The sequence below is a fragment of the Hesperophylax consimilis genome, unplaced genomic scaffold (assembly GCF_061612785.1).
Source record: "Hesperophylax consimilis isolate HC1 unplaced genomic scaffold, BYU_Hcon_1.0 scaffold_47, whole genome shotgun sequence".
NCBI classification, from domain to species: Eukaryota; Metazoa; Arthropoda; class Insecta; order Trichoptera; family Limnephilidae; genus Hesperophylax; species Hesperophylax consimilis.
The window spans coordinates 449,136-458,589 of NW_028301277.1; the positions used below are offsets into that span (position 1 = coordinate 449,136).

At 34.2% G+C, this 9,454-nt stretch overlaps 1 long non-coding RNA gene across 1 annotated transcript; it reads right to left on the bottom strand.

Moving 5' to 3' along the window:
- Positions 1-845: 845 nt before the first annotated feature.
- On the bottom strand, positions 846-9,079 carry LOC149408870 (uncharacterized). The gene is made up of 3 exons (XR_016305357.1): positions 9,026-9,079; positions 1,822-1,865; positions 846-939 (listed from the first exon to the last, which is right to left on the bottom strand). It is a non-coding gene; the product is annotated as an uncharacterized LOC149408870 (long non-coding RNA).
- Between the last annotated feature and the right edge of the window lie 375 nt (positions 9,080-9,454).

Sequence of the window (9,454 nt, forward strand, 5' to 3'; positions counted from 1 at the left end):
TTCGTATGAAGAATTATTTTGAATCCTCAATATGTTTGGATTACTTGCGCAAATAGTTGAGGTATTTGCATTTTGTTGCTGTGTCCTGTTTCCGTATGAAGAATTATTTTGAATCCTCAATATGTTTGGATTACTTGCGCAAATAGTTGAGGTATTTGCATTTTGTTGCTGTGTCCTGTTTTCGTATGAAGAATTATTTTGAATCCTCAATATGTTTGGATTACTTGCGCAAATAGTTGAGGTATTTGCATTTTGTTGCTGTGTCCTGTTTTCGTATGAAGAATTATTTTGAATCCTCAATATGTTTGGATTACTTGCGCAAATAGTTGAGGTATTTGCATTTTGTTGCTGTGTCCTGTTTTCGTATGAAGAATTATTTTGAATTCTCAATATGTTTGGATTACTTGCGCAAATAGTTGAGGTATTTGCATTTTGTTGCTGTGTCCTGTTTTCGTATGAAGAATTATTTTGAATCCTCAATATGTTTGGATTACTTGCGCAAATAGTTGAGGTATTTGCATTTTGTTGCTGTGTCCTGTTTCCGTATGAAGAATTATTTTGAATCCTCAATATGTTTGGATTACTTGCGCAAATAGTTGAGGTATTTGCATTTTGTTGCTGTGTCCTGTTTCCGTATGAAGAATTATTTTGAATCCTCAATATGTTTGGATTACTTGCGCAAATAGTTGAGGTATTTGCATTTTGTTGCTGTGTCCTGTTTCCGTATGAAGAATTATTTTGAATCCTCAATATGTTTGGATTACTTGCGCAAATAGTTGAGGTATTTGCATTTTGTTGCTGTGTCCTGTTTTCGTATGAAGAATTATTTTGAACCATCGATATGTTTGGATAACTTGCACACATAGTTGAGGTATTTACATTTTCTTTTGACTCTAAGTCCACAGAACAGTCTTGAGCTTTGCTTTTGGGCAAAGGTCTCTGGAAAAAACATAATAATATAATTTAGATAAAATGTTGTCACAAAGTGATCATAATATAATTTCTTAAGTAATGATATGATGTGTTATAATTTTTTACCTTGAAAGGACAGAAAATATATTATCTTTTGAAGGCTAGACAATTGTGTATCCTTTTATGTATAGAGGTATTATTGTAGTTCAATATTGAATGTAGATATGTATTACATTCCTGTGTTTTTTTAATTGAATTGTACACAAGTAAGTGAGGACATCCATAAAACCCAGTATAAATAAAGACCATACATTTCTCATTTCACTAAATTTACTTTTAAATTTACCTCGCCTGACCATCACACTGTTGCTCCGTAAGGGTAGGCAGGGAGGACGGACCGCCAAACAACTCTTGGCACACACTCCTTGCCTCATTCACATTCACATTCATACATCCCTATACCTATTATTTTACCTGACCGGTCAGTGGTTGAATGGGCATAGCGCTTGGGTCTCACCCGAGCGTCGCGTGTTCGATTCCTCGGCTGGCTAAGTCCTCCATCACAACACAAGCAACATTTTCGGCTTTCTGTGGTGGTAGTAGGAGATTTTCAAACATTGTTGGGTTATTCGTAACCCGGGAATGTTTGTCTTTTTTTTTTAAAAAAAAAAAAAAAAAAAAAAAATGTTATTTTTGATAATAATATGTAATACTTCCATAATACGAGACATTTGCAGATAATAATTTGTAATACTTACATAATACGTGACATTTGCAGAAAATAATTTGTAATACTTACATAATTACCCTTGAGGTGATTTCTCACGAAAACGGCGCTATATAAATTAGCCAAATATTATTAAATATTATAATACGTGACATTTGCAGATAATAATTTGTAATACTTACATAATATGTGACATTTGCAGACAGGGTATTGAGAGCTGATGGTTCTGGAATAGATTTGAGATATTTATTTATCTTTTCCATTATATTTTTGCCTCCCTTTGCAACATCATAATTTTTGGGTAATGGAGATTTGGGTTTATTTAATTTGGTGACTTTCCCTGGTTTCTTATTTGCAGTTGAACTATGCTGATCATCTTGTTTCCTCTGTAGGTTGTCATTTAATTCAAACAAATCATTTTCCTCATTTAAGAAATATGTTTGTATTTGAGGGGAAAAGTCTTCAATCGCTTTCCTAATTTCTTCCTGGATTATTTCATCCGAGTCTTTTAATTTGATTGAACCCCTAATTTTTTCCCCGACATATTGCTGAATGTTTTTTTGAAGTATTCCTGAAAGGCTACTGAAGAGTGTTTTCTTTACATTGATACTGTTTTTTACATCCAATCCAACTAAAAAATATTTTGTAAGACATAAAATAAAGAATTAAAATTACACAAATCTTAACAATATAACACAAAAACCCAATAAAAATCGCATAACTTTTGTATTTGAGAAATTAAAATATGAGTATTTGAACAGTTAATAATACAACAATACTCTTTTGACAGTACTTTACAAACATATTTTGATCTACTCCTGTCAAAATTAAACATTTAAACTAATTACAGTGAATTATTACACATAAATATTATCGAATATTAACAAGCAGCACTTATTTACTAACATAGCAGTATTTAGCATTGGAAGAACTTGTGTACTGTGTCAACAAAAGCAAAAACAAATCATCGACTCCCAACAGTGATAAGCAGTGAATAGTGAATTTTCAAACGTTTCACAATGGATGTGCAAAATTTCATCTCCAAAGCAGAAATAGCTGTCAATGCCTTAAATAAAGTACTTTTTGATCCGGCCAACAAATTTAACAAGGATCAAATCTCTAAAATTTCCCCAATTGCATGTGAAATTTGAAGTGCCATAAGTACCATGTCTACAGCTGTAGCATCCAAAACTGCTAATTTAGAAGGTGAACTGCGCATACAAGGATATTAGAGCAAATCCAAGCAAAACAACTTTAATATTTGCGAGGCAATTTCGGAAATGAATGAACAACAAGTGCGATCTAAAAATATTATTATTTGCAATGTACCCGAAAGCATTAAAGCGACAGAAGCTGGCAGGATCTCGGATGACCAGGCAGCTGTCACCAGTATAATCGGTGTAATCGACAATTCAGCAAATGAAAATATTTCTAAATTTTATAGGGTTGGAAAATTATTAAATGACAAGCCTAGACCAATAAAAATAGAACTACAAAATTCAACACAATCCAGAAATATTCTAAGCAAACGAAGTCTTCTCAAGAACAATGTCAGAATTTACCCCGACTCAACACCGGCGCAACAAAAATTTCTGAGCGATCTGAGGGTTCAGCTGGAAAAAAGGAAAGAAAATGGTGAAGATGTCACCATAAAATACATTAACTCCACCCCCCGAATCGTGCCGAATCGACCAAAAAACTAGGAAGTTACAAAAATATTCAAGAAATCCCACCTAACCGAACCAGAACCATAAAAATCTATTATCAAAACATCCGCGGACTGCGATCAAAACTCGATGACCTACAAGCAGCTCTACCTTCTCATCATCATGACATCATTATACTTACGGAAACCTGGCTAAACTCGGAAATCAAATCGACTGAACTCGGTCTTACTAACTACAAAGTATTTCGTTGCGACAGAAACGTCAGATCAAGTTCCAAGTCAAGAGGTGGAGGAGTTTTAATTGCAATAAAACAGAAGTTGTCAGCAAGAAAATTAACCACGAAACACAATAACATCGAACATATTTTTGTGCAAATAACGACTCCTCTCGAGAAAATTATATTTGGAACGGCCTATCTACCACCACTTTCTGACCCTCAGTCATATAGAAACCACTGTCAAGACATCGAAACAATTTCATCAAAATATCCTGACTCGAAAATTGTTATTCTTGGGGATTATAACTTACCAAACTTAATATGGAAAGCAAATAACTGTGGTCTCATCATAAACGAAATTGAAAACGATCGTGCACGTGAAATTTTGGACATGGTAAACTTTCTAAACTTTCATCAACATAATTTTATATATAACAGTAACAATCGCTTATTAGACTTAGCTTTATCAAACTATCCTAAAATGTCTGTTGAACTCTCAAATGATCCACTTCTACCTATAGATAATCATCATCCTCCCCTATACATTAAATTAAATATGATATGTGATAATGAAAGGAAACCTTCACAAAGCGTCCTAAACTTTAAACGAGCCGACTTCGACTCAATTAACTCCTATTTCTCAAATACAGACTGGTCTTTTTTATCCGATGAAAGCGTTGATGAATCATTAGATAAACTTTATTTATATTTTTCTAATACTATTGAATCCTATGTACCTTTTTACACACCAAGAAGCTATACCTACCCGGTTTGGTTTTCATCAGAGCTTACAGCCTCTCTTCAGCAAAAAAAGAGTCAACACAAAAAATTCAAACAAAGTAAATCCATAAATGATTATATAATCTTTAGCGAAACTAGGAAAAAATGTAAAGATCTTTCCAAACAATGTTACAAAATGTACATAACCTCTGTCGAGGACACTGTCTTTAAATCCAAAAACCTTTGGAAATTTCTTAAAAAAATGAACAATGAAAACACAGACTACCCGCCAATAATGCATATGAATGGAATCAGTGCAAACAATACACAGGATATTGTAAACCTTTTTTCGGACTTCTTCAAAAATGTATATGATGAAGACACTCCAGATGATAAAATACCCGAATACAAATTTAATATGACCACAAACTTAACAAACTGCCAAATCACACAAAAGTGTTGCGAACAAAAATTACTTTCCTTAGACACTGACAAATCCGCTGGCCCAGACAACATTCCACCAATATTCCTCAAAACATGCTCTAATACATTATCTAAACCACTTACATTACTATTTAACCGTCTCTTGTCCCTTGGACATTTTCCAGACCGCTGGAAATCTAGCTTCATTACACCGATCTACAAAAAAGGAGACGATACTGACATAGCTAATTATCGCCCCATTTGTATACAGTCAGTACTGCCAAACCTTTTTGAATCATTGGTCCTTGATGAAATCTATCCCAAATTAATAAAATTAATTAATCAAAAACAGCACGGTTTTATCAAAGGAAGATCCACCGCAACTAACTTAACGGTATTTCAAAACTTCATTATACAATCATTTGCAGAAAATAAACAAGTCGACTGTATATATACAGACTTTTCGAAGGCATTCGACAAAGTATCCCATAAACTACTAATCCAAAAACTATTTGCTCTAGGAATAAGGGATAACATGCTAAAATGGTTTAGTAGCTATTTGTCAAATCGTAAACTGTTCGTTAAAATAAAATCTTGGATGTCGAAAGCTTTCCGGGCTACCAGTGGCCTACCGCAAGGTAGTCACCTTGGCCCGGTTTTGTTCCTCATTTTCATCAATGATATAACCAATTGCTTCAACGATGTCGAGGTATTGCTCTTTGCAGATGACGTCAAACTATACAAGAAAATAACTGATATAAATCATTGCCATATACTACAGTCAAATATTAGTAACTTTAGAGATTGGTGCGTTCAAAATAATTTATTTTTAAATGTAGTAAAGTGCAAAACCTTGACTTTCTTCAGAAACAAAAATCCTGTTTTATTCGAATATTCCATCAATAACATAGCTTTAGAAAGAGTCACGGAAATGAGAGATCTTGGAATTATTTTGGATGAAAAACTAAGTTTCACCAATCATATCCATCAAATTGTGAACAAAGGTATGAAAACACTAGGCTTCGTATTAAGAACAACTAAAAACTTTAATTCTTTGCAAGCCATTAAACTATTATACGTATCTCTAGTAAGAAGTCTAATTGAATATAACTCGGTAGTTTGGTCTCCATCTTATAAAATTCACATTAACAACATTGAGCGAATACAAAAAAAATTTCTACGTTTTATAAATTTTAAATTAAATATCCCTGTCGAAGACTTAAAATACAATTTCTTACTAAATACTCTAAAAATACATACATTAGAAGATAGACGTAAAATAAACGATTTAACGTTCTTATTCAAAATACTTAACTCTAAATTCGACTGTTGTGAACTCCTGCAACTTATAAACATACATACACCCACAGTAACAACACGACAAAATACAATATTCTACAACAGCACACATAAGCGTAACTACATTACCCACTCTCCGATACAACGACTTCACACCATGGGAAATCATTACTTGGGTGATGTTGACATATTCAATACCAACTTGGCAAGTTTTGTGGATCATTTAAAACATTTATTTCAACAATACTCCTAAACACATCATGTAAACCAACAAATAGCTGTAATTTTCTGTTTTTGTTTCTTGTGTTTGTATGACTTGTTGCATAGCTTTTATCAAATGTAATTTTATTCTTATTTTTTATGTTTGAAAGTATTTGTCAAATTAAAATTATACTACCAACCATGTAAAAGCCCTCTGGGCGTTAAATAAATAAATAAAATAAATAAAAAAAAAAACAAAAAAAAAAAAAACAGTTGTATAAAGAATGATTCAAGCCATAATGATTCCATAAAAAAAAAATTATGCACATGAAAATTATTGACAACAAATCTTAACCTTTCCGGGAGTAAGTTTCGTGATACTGGCCGTGCTTCCGGGAGTGAGTTTTTTTTTTTTAAATAAAAAAAATATTTTTTTGATTAAATGTATGCATAATGATAGTATCAATGACCCAAAAATGGTTAAAAAAATCTTACTCACCATTTTCAGATTTTATAGCAAAAAAACCGGGATTGTTTTTTAGGAGTCACAAACCATTGGCACAGGAACAAAACGGTAAAAAAATGTATGCAACACAATTATTTTCACTTAGCACTATTATTGGAAAGTATATGGAGAAAATTTTAAACTATCTACATAAATTAGTATTTAATTAATACTGTTTTTTTGTATGGAAATCCATGAAACACGGATGTACACAAAGAGCAACGTCACACTCATAGCACATGTATCTTGTCTCTTTTCTTTGAGGTTTCCTTATTGATGTGTGCTTGCACACAAAACAACGACGTTGTGCTTTGCTGCCTTTGCACTCTGTTTGTGGAACTGGCTGTGGAAAATGCCTTTCTGTAAGCCTAATGGGATTGTCGTTTCCTCGCCTACCCCCTGATGATGATGCTCGTGGAGTGTGATATTTTTCAACCATCTGCGTGACAAGTTTCTCTTTAAATTTTTCAAATGTGGTTTCTTTGGATTTCACGGAGCGATACATGAAAAACGCATTGATTATTGATATTTCTAGTAGCCGGAAAAATACTTTCTTATACCATTTAATTGTTTTGCGGCCAACTGCTCCTAATCCGAGAATTCGGTCTACATTATCAACACCTCCCATATTCTTTGTGTAATCCACTACAGCTTCAGGTTTATGTTTTTTTAGCTCCTATAGTGTAGTCAATTTTTGTGGTTTCCATCATATTATTGGCATGAATATTCGATTTTAATAGTATGATTTCGTTAGAAAAATCACCACAAATTAATATAACTTCTCGCTGAGAAACACAAATAACAATGAAAAAAGATTAAACACGTCGATCAAAATGCTTGAAAATTCACAAAACCACAAAAAAGTTATTTTAATACTGTTTTACACGAGGATACGTCACAAGAAAGGTTAGAGGTTGTAGGTTTTTGAAGATTTAAATAGTATGATTTCGTTAAGAAAAATCACCACAAATTAATATAATTTCTCGCTGAGAAATACAAATAACAAGGAAAAAAGGTTAAACACGTCGATCAGAATGCTTAAAAATTCACAAAACACAAAAAAAGTTATTTTCATACTGTTTTACACAAGGATACGTCACAAGAAAGGTTAGAAGTTTCAAAACTATAAAAATTATGTATTGACACAATGCCATGCACTTCGCTATGAACTCATAATCTCACTAAAAACACCAAACACATTAAATTTAAACTGTATTGCCTAGATATACCAACAAACTATGAAAAATCCGCGAGCAAATCATCACAACACGTGCGCGCCGAAATCAACGGTTGCAGATTTCTGTTTACGTTCGAATTTGTATGTGTGACGTCATCAAAAATGAATAACTGCCTATATCTCTGTCGATAATGAAGTTAAGTGTTTTAAAATGGTGTTAAGTTGTAGGAATAGGTCCACAGATGGCAGTACGATGCACATTTACAGCAAAGTGGCGCCAAATTTTAGTTTGCGATGCTTGACGTGAATGGCCGTCCATACTCCTTTGGCGAAAGCGCACGTTGACGTTCAATTCCGTCCATACTCCCGGACAGGTTAAATACTTTGCTGGTATTTAAATTTTTATTTTTAAACCTTACTTACATAAAACTGACTTTAGTTATATTTCTACGCTTTACCTGGTTTAACACGTTGCTCCAAATTGCTTAAGCCGTGTTTAGTGACTAGATCTGAATAGCCAGGTACTTCCCCACCTTCCTCTTTCCCTTCCCCACTTACCTTCAGCCTCACAACATCCCCCAATTGGGGATACCATAGTCTCACTGGCTCCAGACGGGAGCAGTTGGGACTCTTGTGAGGTATTCACTATAAAAAAAAAAAAAAAAAAAACACGTTGTGGGTGTTTTATCACAAATCCAAATAGCGCGCGAAATTATGTTTCACATAAAATAGCAATGACATTTTGGGAGGCGGGTATGGGTGCCACCATGCTGGGAACCATCAATTGGATAAATAACACCTCTACCATAGGTCACCACAAGAGATTCGCTACGTTTGGAGACTTAGCAGGGGTGCCTAGGTTCATGGGGCGAATTGTTTACGTAGGTTGGGCTGGATTGAGAGAGGCCGGCTGAGGGCGACCCTTTCACCTCTCCAGCCGGACTCTCTCGACCAATTGCCTGGCACCATAGTTGGAGGGATGGATTTTTGATGGATGGAGTCACCCTCTTCAGTTCTCCTTAATTTCGTTAAAATACCTTCCACACATCATCCCCAAATATGACATAGGCCCTGAGGGAAATTATTTTTCTCAGGGCCTCCTCTGTGTTGAGGTAATTGGAAGCAACATGAAAGAATGTTAATTATAATAAATAAATATTGTAATAATAAATAGTACCCCAGGTATTGCTGATACAATGAGCGTTTACAGTATGAGCTACAGAGCATTTAGGTGTGACTCTTCTCTTTAGTTCATTGTTATCGGTTTTCAGTATTGTGGTATCTCTGAAATGTATAAACCCCGATTAGTCAGAATCATGTCCTCAGAGCAATATTTTGTGCAGGTAAGAATATATTGATTTTATATTTACAAGATTTTCTCAAAAAGTAGAAGATTATTTTCTGAATCTCCTACGATTAGTGTCACCCTGTGGTTTTCTCCGGCTGTAGATTTCTGGCCCAACAGCTGATCACAGTTGACTATGGACAGAGTGACTTGGACCATCCTGTTAGGCTCACATTTGATGTCCAGTTTGTAGAAAGGGAGTAATGCAACTTGCCTCTTGAGAATATTTCCAGTTGGCGGACATTTATTCATTATCTGCAC